At 36.4% G+C, this 12,135-nt stretch overlaps 1 protein-coding gene across 4 annotated transcripts in view; it reads right to left on the bottom strand.

Moving 5' to 3' along the window:
* LOC131064454 (transcription factor GTE4) overlaps positions 1-12,135 on the bottom strand; it is a 52,599-nt gene that overhangs the window by 17,763 nt on the left and 22,701 nt on the right. Inside the window, exon 5 of one of the 4 annotated variants that reach the window (XR_009111273.2) lies at positions 2,321-2,409. The exons of the other annotated variants lie outside the window; for them this stretch is intronic. The gene's annotated coding sequence lies outside the window, so the exon portion shown is untranslated. The remainder of the gene's footprint in view (positions 1-2,320; positions 2,410-12,135) is intronic. 4 annotated transcript variants of the gene reach the window in all.

Consider the following 12,135-nt stretch of genomic DNA (forward strand, 5'->3'; position numbering starts at 1 on the left):
AGAAAGAACCAAAGTTGGAGTCCAAGATCGTGATGGAATGGAAGAGGTTTGAGGATACCAACCTTGGCAAGGAAATATTCCTTAATCCATAAAGGTGGCAAAAGATCTCATTCAATACAGGTGGCCATTCCAAAAGTTGACAAAGAAAGGAGGGCATCACTCCTAAAGAGGAATTCCATGAGTTAGAGGATTCGGTCAAGGAGAAAGAAAGAAGAAACAATCCAAGCAGTCCAAGACAAGGACATGGACATAGAAGGCCAAAGTTCAGAGCAACTTCTTCACTTTTACAAATCCAATCCAAAAGCAGCATTTTAACAAGGCATCCTCATTTCCATCCATTGAGGATGGTTTTTGAAAACAGGAAACAAATTGGATAACCACTTTTGCCACATGTGAAGATGAGGTGGGTATTTTGCCAATTGTCCCAATAGAAGAGCTCGGCCCCATAGTGACCAAGTTCATTGAATTTGCTGCCAAAGAAAAGGATGGGGGATGCACACTTTTAGAAGAAAGCTGGATTTGGTTGTTTATTTCTCATTGGTCCACTTTGGATAACTATGTTAGCTTGCCCTAATTAGAGTTGTTTTAATCTTGGTTGATGATCTTGGATCAATCTGGGCCATTGTTTTGTAATGGGGTGTCTCTATAAACCACCCTCCTCTCATTTGTAAAGGGAGAGATTTCTGAAAAATTGTTGTAGTGATACTTCTTAAGTGCGCAAACATAATTCATTGTTACAATTGTTGGTGAATTTTCTTGGCTCTCAATAGAATAGATTTCATTTTCAAGTTGATAAATTGAATGGAGGATTTGATAGAATTGCTTAATGTGGAATGGATGTGTTCATACTTTTGATAATTGGATGATTTTCAATTATTGTGCAAAGTCAGCCTAAACCAATAAATGAAAACTAAACTTCTATTGCTATATTCATTGTTCAAAATGTTGGTGAATATCAGTGATATGAAAATCTTTTGAATTCCTTAGAAGATAGCACCGTTCTTGTGTAATTGTTGAATTTGTTGAAACAAGAATTGGTTTTTGAATTCCACTTTTGCAATTTATGTCTCCAAAGTTCATAGGATTAGCTTAGGGTTAGAATTATCTTCCTAAACCCTCCCTTTTGCCCTTTTTTTCCAAATCTTAATATAAGTAAGATTGAAAGAACTTATCGCAAAATTATTTCAAAAAAAAAGAAGAAAGTTACAAGTGTCGGCAATCAACAGAATCCTTTGATTGATTCACTCCTCGAATAATTGTGCAAGTCCCCCTTGAGATTACCAGCATATCACAACGAACCAATTGAGACTATCCGCATGAATCTGGAACCTTGGAGTCGTCTTTGTGATCACACAGTCCGTCTGTTTAGCACATAGAAGATTTTGATCAAGAGAGAATAGGATATCTCTAGATATTTTATTCTGAGTTGTGTGTGCGTATAAAACACACCAACACGCCGAATAAGAGCAGATCTGATATAAGGGTAGAAACAAGGGCATTTACAAAAAGGGAACATTACACAAGGTGTGCAAGACTAAATGAAAATGCTGAGCATGTGAATCTCATAACCTTAGATAAACCAGTATTTTGTCAAAGAATCCTCACACAATTTATCTGAGATTTTCTTGAACACATATGAATACAATTGCCTTACTAGTTAGTCTACATGGAAGAGACAGTAAAATTTATGGAACTTGCATAAAATTTATCATGAGATTTTCTTGAACAAACAGTGCGCATACCTGGATATTTTCTTAAAATCACCCTACCTCTTCACGTGTAACTGGAGATATTGATTGTATAAATATGATGTTTCCTGGAGTTGACGGCACAAGTAATCACTTGAGTTCATGGAGATTGATTATTTGCCATTACCTTCTTCAATTATCTATAATGCATACAGTCTTAATTTATCATCTTGTTTTGCACACACACTGTCAACAAACCCTACAGTTATATGCTAGATAAGATAATCACATTGTTCAGAAGCTGCAGCAGCAGCAAATTTCATTTGCTCCATTTCCATTCCTTTCATTTCTTATTTGGTTCCAGTATCTGGTTCATGGATTATGACATAATCCCAGTAATTGGTTCAATAATTAAGCATCAAGTTAATTGTGCATTAAAATTTCCTCTTGACCAACAACCTCAGCAACTCTTTTAAAGATATGTCCTAACATACTTTACAGAAAAACATCCAAATTTGGGCCATTTTCCTTTGTAGTATCTCATACATTTGTAATATAGCATTTACATTCTTTCTGAAAAGGTCAAAAAATGGGTACTTCTACTGCATAACATCTATCATCTCTTGAGATACCTCACTGGGTTTGTACCAAAATTTAGGCATCCTCGATCCCTCACCAAGAATCATCTCTGTACAAGAGATCCCTTGAGCTCCTTTATCTCCTGCCAGGATAATGACATGGTAAAGATGATAAAATGGAGAAAATGGTTACAAAAGAAATAGGAAAAAAACCTCCCAGTTCCCCAAAACCAAACTGAAATTTGTCATGCCCCTGCCAAAAATCAGATCACAGCCAAAGATGGTCAAAGATTATGATTATGACATGGTAAAAATGATCAAATGGAGGAAAAGGTTACAAAAGAATTAGGGAAAAAACCTCCCAGTTCCCCAAAACCAAACTGAAATTTGTCATGCCCCCGCCAAAAACAAACTGAAATTTGTCAAGCCCCCACCAAAAATCAGATCACAGCCTGTATTAAACCATGGCTGCAAAGATGGCACCAAAAATGATGCTAACAATCCATAGACAAAGTAGATTAAAAGTATATTAGAGAGTTTATGAAGGCCACCGATTTCCTAAAATGAAAGAGATTTAATTAAAATTAAATTAAGAGTTCCAATACAGGGATTAAGGATGAAGGGTTGTACTCTTTCAAGGGGTAATAATTGTGAAAGGTTGTGACTCCCTCAATAATAAGATATAAAGGGCAGATCATTACTTGGGAAGAGATCATCATTCAAGCATCAAATCAGCATTACTCATCAAGAAATCAAGCAATCAGTAATAAATCTATCAATTCATCAAGCAATCGGTCTTGAATTTGAAGAAGTGACTTGGTAATAGGGACTATGAAACTCCTCCCAAGTTCATAAAGAGACTTAAGGACAAAAACCCTTATTTATCCTTATCAAGTTTGGACAAAAACCCAAATCTTGGTAAGCCTTGGAGGACGAAAACACTTATCTCTTTTATCTAGTTTGGACAAAAACCCAAATCTTGATCTTGGAGGATGAAAACCTTTGAAGGTGAACTAAAGAGTTTTCTAGGACGAAAACCCTAAAATACTCTTGGCACGTTAAGGAGGAAACCCTTAATCTTGTCACTGCTGAGTTAGGGATGAAAAGCTTTGGTTCAGCAGATTTGAAAGCATTTCCAGAGAATTCAAGATATAATTGATGTTCAGAATTATTGCATGATTTATTGATTTGGATATTAAAATAAATTCATAAGTTTTGACAAAGCCATTATCAATTTGATTGTTGGTTATTTTTTGAAGGCAAAAATCAGGAATATCCTAAAAAGGGACATTACAAAATTCACCTTCACCTGCATGATAAAAGTCCCATCTAGCCTAGTACAGAAACTAGAACACCATCTTAGGTTATACAATAGGGTTAGCTCCCAATTGTTGACTGCTGTGGAATGCAAATCGGGGATGTGGTTGAATGGAATTAAAATGTTGTTGGATGACACAGGTAACTACACAATTAAACACATACTGTGAGGTGAAAAGGCAGCAGACTTCTTATCAAACATGGCAATTTTGAAAAGATACATTGGTTGTCATATCAAACAAACCATCGACATGGCGTGGTCTTATTTTGGAAGGAAAAGTATAGCAGGACGCTGGCGCTGCTAACTCATTGCATACTCTCTGTAACTAAAATTTTCTGATAAATGAAAGGGAGCTATCCCCTTTGGTAGCAATTTGCTAAAAATAATAATAATATATATTATATGTATTATATATATGTGTAAGAACATACCAATACCCGAACCCAAGGAAAACCGTATTAGTACCAATACACAAGTCGGCAACTTAGATAAATATTATAGGAGGAGTAAAAGATTAAAAATGGCAGATTAAATGAAACCCAAAGGTCTTCAAGAGCACAAGGATGTACCATGACATGACAAGTTGGAGATGAGGATATTGTCCCTTGTCCTTCATTTAAATCAAATGAATGTCACTTGACTTTCATGAAAATAAACATCCATGAATTATGCTCATAAAATAAAATACCTTATTGATAGTTTGCTACATAAGTATTCATGTAGTTGAGCTTTGAGAAAGGGAAAATTCAAACTAATACTTCTCATTTCAAGACTGTGGTTAAGTTTACAAATTAATTTGACTTACATTTTCAAATCAGCTGTGAAGAACTGATGAGGGGAATTTTCAAGTGTTTGACAATTGTTAGCTAGCTCTGGTGTATTAGGTAGAATCCCTTTAGCAACAAGTTTTAGGGTTTTTTGTATTTGTTGTGAATAACGAGTTTAAGGATGATTTTGGGTGAAATGGGCTCCCTGCATAAGCTTTTTCACTTTTCTTATTTTTTAGCCATTTCCCCTATTAGTTTGTCCTTGCAATCATGGTCATAACATGGGCAATTCGGACTTGACGAACTTTGGGTAGGAAGTTAATCTTGTGAAGAGTTAAAGAGTTCCCCATAAATTGTTGAGCTCTTTTTCTGGGACACATATTTTTATTATTTTGTTATGTGATGCTTGTCACATTGCAGAATTGAACCACCATATCAAGATCAAACCACTGTCATTTAGGAACAAATTATTCTAGGCAAGAATAACAAATAAAAATGACTAAAATAAAAGTGTTAGAAAGAATTCCTATAGAACATTTAAAATAACTTTAAATTTTAAAAAGAATGGAGAGGCCACAAATATTGGTCTGCCTTATTTGATTTACAAAGAACCATCTGCAAATAAAAAAAATAATACTGAATACAAATAGCTTCTTCCTGCAAAAAAGCAAGTTCATTAATACCTAGTCCAAAGACCAACATGCACGTGGTAGACAGGGGTTGTATTGATCTGGACATGATTGGCAATCTCTGGGCAATATACTAAGTTGTTTGAAGTTATAATTTGTTATGGATGGTGGCAATTAATTGCAACAATAGCAGCGTAGAGATAATTCCAAAATCATGAATAAATGAACCATGAATGAATGTAGGTACAAATTTACATAGAGAACATGTCAAAATAAAGGAACCAACAAAACTAATAATTCCATAGGTATGTATAGATGTCTCTAAGAAGAGATCTAAAGCTACAACACACTGTTCTCTGCTCTCATTGATTTCTTCTTGAAGGTGGACCTCCCACAATGCTCATTTGCAAATATGTGTGTTGTTACATGGGGAAAGGTAGATGGAGCTATAAGTATATAAAATTCAAAAAGTCATTGTCGAAGAATTAATTCATCTCAAAATCCCAAATAAGCAAGTCAAGTGGGATTCATTAGAACACAATAGACTGGTCTCCAAAAATTTTGAGATCTATAATACATCTTAGTATTTTGCATTTTTATGCCCTTTGGGGCATCTTAGAAACCAAATCCCAAGCTTTTTGACTCAAATTACAAATTCAAATTTTGAGCAATAGTAAACATTTTAATTGGTCCACAAATATTTGCATGAACCAACTGAAGGACCTTTGATGCCAAGCTTGTCCTTTTAAAAATGGAGTTCGATGTTGCTTTCCTACTTGGCAAGCTCTGCATACACTATGTGTTTGCTACTGAATCTCAAGTAAGCCTTCTAAAAGATTCTCTCAAGCCAATTGAGAGAGAAAAGATAGGTTGAGATGTTCATAACGTTGATGCCAAAGAGTACTAATAGATGAACCCTTTGCAGCCAATGTATATGTCTAAGACTCGCCAATATCAACCAGTCCATACAACACATGATCTTTAGTGCCAGCTGCAATTGTTTTCTTGGACTCCTTGTCAACAATATGACACTTGGGATAGTGCTGCATAATCTGATTCACTGAGAGCAAATTGAGCTCCATGCTCAGAACATAGTATACATTAAGAAAATGAGATTTATCTCGCCAAAAGTAATTTGAAAATTGCCTTGGCCAACAATTGTACACTCTTCGCCACCACCAAAGATAACCGAATATGAGAAAGCCTTATACTCTATGAACAAATCTCTCCTGTGTGTAAAGTGTCGAGATGCTCCAAAATTAATATACCGTGCTGAAGACTTTGCATGATCTATTGGTTGTTTGGTCAGGAATGCATAGACGACAGACTCTTGCTTTGAATGCTCTGCAACATGAGCCTTTTGTTGAGATCCTCCCTAGTTGGATTTTTTATCAGCCAACCGCTTTATACAATGCTTCTTCATATGACCAAGTTTACCACAATAATGACATGTGATATTCTTTAGATTCTTGAAAGTATCATCAGATCTACCTTGTCCTTTTTGCTGAGAGGACTTGCCTTTGCCTTTGTCCTTGGCAATAAAAGCCTGTTCCACACTAATTGTCTCACTATTGCTACCAAACTGCTTCTTCCACCTATCCTGTTGTAAGAGCTTGTTGCATGGATCATCAAATGTCAGATCAACATTAGTAGAGGTGATGTTGAGATTTTCGATGAAGTGCTCATAAGATCGTGGTAGACTTTTCAGCATGATAACCACAATAACTTCTTCTTCCATCTTGTGACCAATGGCCTCCAATTGATCGTGAATGTCTTTGATCTTCATCAAATGATCATGAAAAGACATCTTGTCATCCATTGTAATCAAGAACAATGTATTTAAGGAAGAAAACTTTGCCTTTATCTGATGTCTCGTGTAGATTGTTCAAGTGAGCCCAAATTTCTGCAACAGTCTTGCCAGGTGGCACTTCTGGAAGCATCTCATCATTGACAATAACTTGAGCAGCATAACCGCTTCATAATTAGGTTCATCAAACTTGTACTGGTCTTCACCAGCAACTGTTAGACAAACATATTTACCAAGAACAATCTGATCAAGACACTGGTAGCCAAAAATAGTGAGCATTCATTGTTTCTAAGTATTATATTTTTTTATCGTTGAGCCTCTAGCTGCCTTCCAACATGATGTTGGGTAGCGACGCCATCCCCTAGCTATCCAAAGGCACAAAAAACGAGGTAAAATGCAACTTCTTAAATACCTTTGATTTTTGTTGATAAAAAAATCTTGTCAAACCCTAGGTCTAGAACCCAAGCAATCTTGAAGAACTTGTAACCCTAGTCGCACAAAACCCGCGATTTTAAAATCTGAGCGTGATTTTGAAAACCCTAGTCGTATGCAGAGTGGCATGGCATGTAGAGACCCATGATTTTTGAAAATATAGTCACAAATCGTAAAAAACGAAGCAGACAAACCCTAGCCACACGGAAAATGAAACTTGGCAGAGCCACCACACGGAAAAACCATAAAGCCCGCAATTTTTTAAAAGATCAAGCAAAAAAAACACAAAAATCGACAATTAGGATAGAGAAAGGAGTAATTTTGCAGGCATCCCGTCGTGTGCAAAAGGAATTGATAAAAACCCACAATTTTTTGTGCAAAAACACAGAGAAAAAATACACCCCAATTTCTTGATAGAAAAGCCGCAACTTCTAGGGCAAGAAACGTCATGAACTTGCAAAAGTAAGGCATGCATTTTTCTAAAGAAAAACCATGTTTTCCAAAAGAAAAGGAGCTTGCAATTTTGTGCAAAAAACCTTTGCAATTTTTGACAAAAAAAAACCTTGCGATTTTTCTCAGAAACAAAAACCGTGATTTCTATCAAAAGAAACAACGATTTTTATTCTAAAAAATCAATCAAAAAAACTTGTTAAAATTTCCATGAAATTTCCAGGTAAATAGACCTTAAATTTTATTTTCAAAAAAAAATTATCAAAAAGGAGACCTCTACTCTAATACCATGAAATGATAATTGGTATACTACAAAGGAGCGAAAGACTCCTTAAATAAGAGATTACAAACGATCTTTCCATAACGAAAACAATTCACAACAAGGAAAACCATACTAACTGAAAGAAACAAAGAAAGTTTCTATATATAGTGCTAATTGTTAGTTTTTAGCAATCAGACTAAAAGTAAATAACTGAAACTGAAAATGCAACACATAATGGCACAAAACAACACAAGAACACAGCAGTACTCTGGGAAAACCTCCCTCTTGGAGGTGAAAAACCCATCTACAATATCTCAGATCTTTATTAGGCAATGACCAATTGAATCTTTACAATGAGCTTCAACACTTGAAGCTATCAGCAAACTAAACACAGTAATGTCTGTAATATCTTCCACCTTGGGCACACTATAATAGTGAACTTATCTGCAGATGTTGCTGTCACAAAGATGAAGTTCGTTGATGATGTCCACAGCCTTCAATGACAGTTCGTTGACCTTCAAGTGAAGACTGCTATCAGAAAGGAAGGTTTGCTGCCTTCCAAAGGTGTTCATTGTGCATCTACAGAAATTCGCCAACTCCTGAATATAATTCGCTGATCACAGAGATGATTTGCTGCTCTCTGAAGTAATTCGCTTGATAGCAGATAGGAATGTATTCGTTGTTTTGTAGCAAACACAATTCGCTTGTAATTGTTATTATTTGTCCATTAATCATCTTACATATATATGATGCAAGAGCCTTCCATAAATACAATTCGGCTTGCATAATTTGACGCCAAGAAAACATTTTACATAATGTTTACACATTACACATTAATAGGTCAGGACCTATATGCAAGTCACAGCACGTTACATATGTATTTGGCATAAATCGCCCAAATAGGACTCGATAAGAGAAATGGTGAATTGCTAAGGCCAAAGGCCAATTAGCAATTAAGAGAACTAGGTCAGCCCAAGCAAGGGATCTGACCTAGCTATAAATCAACACTCCCTCTTAGCTAGGGAGGATCCTTTGAATAATCAAGTTACATTGTGACCATGCTTCATGGACTCTTTCCATGATATCCACCATGCATTTTCATAGAGGATGAATTCAATATACATCATGGACTCCTTCCATGATATTCATCATGCATACCTGCAGAGGATGAATCCTAAGTACATCATGGACTCTTTCCATGATACCCATCATGCACAACCGCAGAGGATGGACCCACCTTGCATTGCCCACAGAGGGTGGAAGAGGTCTTACACCTCAAAGAAACTACCACCTTGCACTCCGCAAAGGGTGGTCCTACCTTGCACTCCGTAGAGGGTGGGTCCACCATGCCTACTTGCAGAGGGTGGAACGAGGGCTTTCACCTCAACCTTCTCGCGGAAGATTGCCTTAATCGAGGGCTTTCACCTCAACCTTCTCGCGGAAGATTGCCTTAACCAAGGGCTTTCACCTCAATCTTCTCCCGAAAGATTGCCTTAACCAAGGATATGGCTTCCTCTGAAGCTGAAACAACAAACAAGCTCCCTCTGAAGCTGAATACAACAAACTCCCTCTGAAGCTGAAAACAACAAGCTCCCTCTAAAGTTGAACCTGATCGTAGTATCACCAACTAAGCTATGTCTCTTAGTCTTCAGCCTGTGATGCTTCCTCACAGGATGTCTCAAAACCTTCCTCTCTTGAATACAATCATCATCTTTATGCTCCTCAGATCGTCCTGAAAGCATTTAAGAGAGGTTACTAATAGTTCAAGACTATCATACATGATTCACTATCCAATGAATTGATAACAGCATAAAAAATTCAAAAAATACTTCTCTTATAAGTTAGTTTTCAACATAACCATCCACTTAGATCACACTGAATCATCTGATGATGGTTGCGTGGCCTTCGGTCCTCGCCATCACTCAGAATCCATTCTCATCCATAAGCACTTCATAAATACCCTCGCTACAGGAGTGTGAATTTGGTTTGAAATCTGGACACTGCATGACATTGGCAATCAATAGTTGTGAATCGTTTCCCAGTTTGTATGAGTAGAGCGATAAGCCTGATAGAATTGCATTCATGCTAGTCTTCTTCAACACTTCTCTGTGCTACCTGCTCTGATTTCTCAGTCTGCAAAAAAGATACAAGATCTACCTTCAAGCTGTTAGGCTTTATAGAAGGAACCCACTCTGATACCATGTTAGTTTTTAGCAATCAAACTGAAAGTAAATAACTGAAACTGAAAATGCAACACACAACAGCACAAAATAACACAAGAACAACACAGCAGTACCCTGGGAAAACCTCCCTCTTGGAGGTGAAAAACCCAGCTACAATATCTCAGAACTTCATTAGGCAATGACCAATTGAATCTTTACAATGAGCTTCAACACTTGAAGCTATCAGCAAACTAAACACAGTAATATCTGTAATATCTTCCACCTAGGGCACACTGCAATAGTGAACTTACCTGCAGATGTTGCTGTCACAAAGATGAAGTTCGCTGATGATGTCCACAGCCTTCAATGACAGTTTGCTGACCTTCAAGTTAAGACTGCTGTCAGAAAGGAAGGTTCACTGCCTTCCAAAGGTGTTCGCTGTGCATCTACAGAAATTCGCCAACTCCCGAATATGATTCGCTGATCACAGAGATGATTTGCTGCTCTCTGAAGTAATTCGCTTGATAGCAGATAGGAATGCATTCACTGTTTTGTAGCAGACACAATTCGCTTGTAATTGTTATTATTTGCCCATTAATCATCTTACATATATATGATGCAAGAGCCTTCCATAAATACAAGTCCGCTTGCATAATTTGACGCTAAGAAAACATTTTACATAATGTTTACACGTTACACATTAATAGGTCAGGACCTATATGAAAGTCACAGCACGTTACATATGTATTTGACATAAATCGCCCAAATAGGACTCGATAAGAGAAATGGTGAATTGCTAAGGCCAAAGGCCAATTAGCAATTAAGAGAACTAGGTCGGCCCAAGCAGGGGATCCGACCTAGCTATAAATCAACACTAATAACTAAAATGACCATTATAAACTAAATATGGCAATATTATTTTAATATTGACCCCAACGTAACATTCTTATGGGATGTGTAGGTGACTGTCATAGTGGAAGGCAACTATTTATATAGGGATTATATCTCAAAATGCCACCCGAATCAATCACTCATTCTTGGCAAGTAATAGTCCAAATGTGTTAAGTTTGGAGATGAGAACTTCCAAGTTGCCTAATAATCCTTCACATGGATGAAAATTCCAACACTTAACAAAATCATTACCCCTTTTACCACAATAATTGCAAGTGATTGGATGAAAAACATACATTCTATGTGTGAGCCAGACCCAAATGGGCTGTATTGATGTTAGACAAATTAAAGGGTAATGATAAGGATAGATATCATAACTAGAGCATATGGATACACACCTATTACATTTACATACAGATCTGCTACAGTAATAATGGAAATTGTGGTTGTTTGAGAAGGTTCTCTAACATAACCAAAACCAAAATTCTTGAGACTTATGTCTGGCTCTAGAGGTTTTCAAATTCCTTGACCATCTTTAGCAAGACCTAGACACAATGTATACCATTTTCTTCATCAACATGATTACTTTAAAACAATGTTACCGAAAACACCACACCCCAAACCCGGCACTCGTACCACCATACGTGATACAAATACAATACAGCACCAGTATGACAAGAAAAATGTTTTGGAAACTTACTGTTTTTGCACCCATGCCAAAATCGTCGAAATGCAATTTCTAAAAAAAGAGAGGTGTATTTAGAAAAAATCTTAATTAAAGCTTTAATCCAAAAAAACAAGCTATTTTTGTTATAAATAAACCCTCGAAGTGACTGATAGATATAGCATTCGATTTGGTGAGTTATTTGCATTAGTTTGGCAAATTCTTTCTCTACAATATTTTTTTAAGCGTTTCACAGTGCACTCTTTTCCTTGGTTCACCATATTCCAGGCATTTTCCAGCGGTTGCAGATGTTGAACATCGCGTTTTGTTTTTTCCTTGGCTATGTACACAAGTGTGTATAAATTCGAGCTTTAATAGTTTATTTTACATTTTAATAGTTCAATTTTTTAGTTCAATTTTAAATTTTATTAGCTCAGTTTTAATAGAGTTCAATTTAAAGAGTTTTTTTTATTTAAATTTTATAAGG

This window comes from Cryptomeria japonica, chromosome 2, assembly GCF_030272615.1.
Source record: "Cryptomeria japonica chromosome 2, Sugi_1.0, whole genome shotgun sequence".
NCBI classification, from domain to species: Eukaryota; Viridiplantae; Streptophyta; class Pinopsida; order Cupressales; family Cupressaceae; genus Cryptomeria; species Cryptomeria japonica.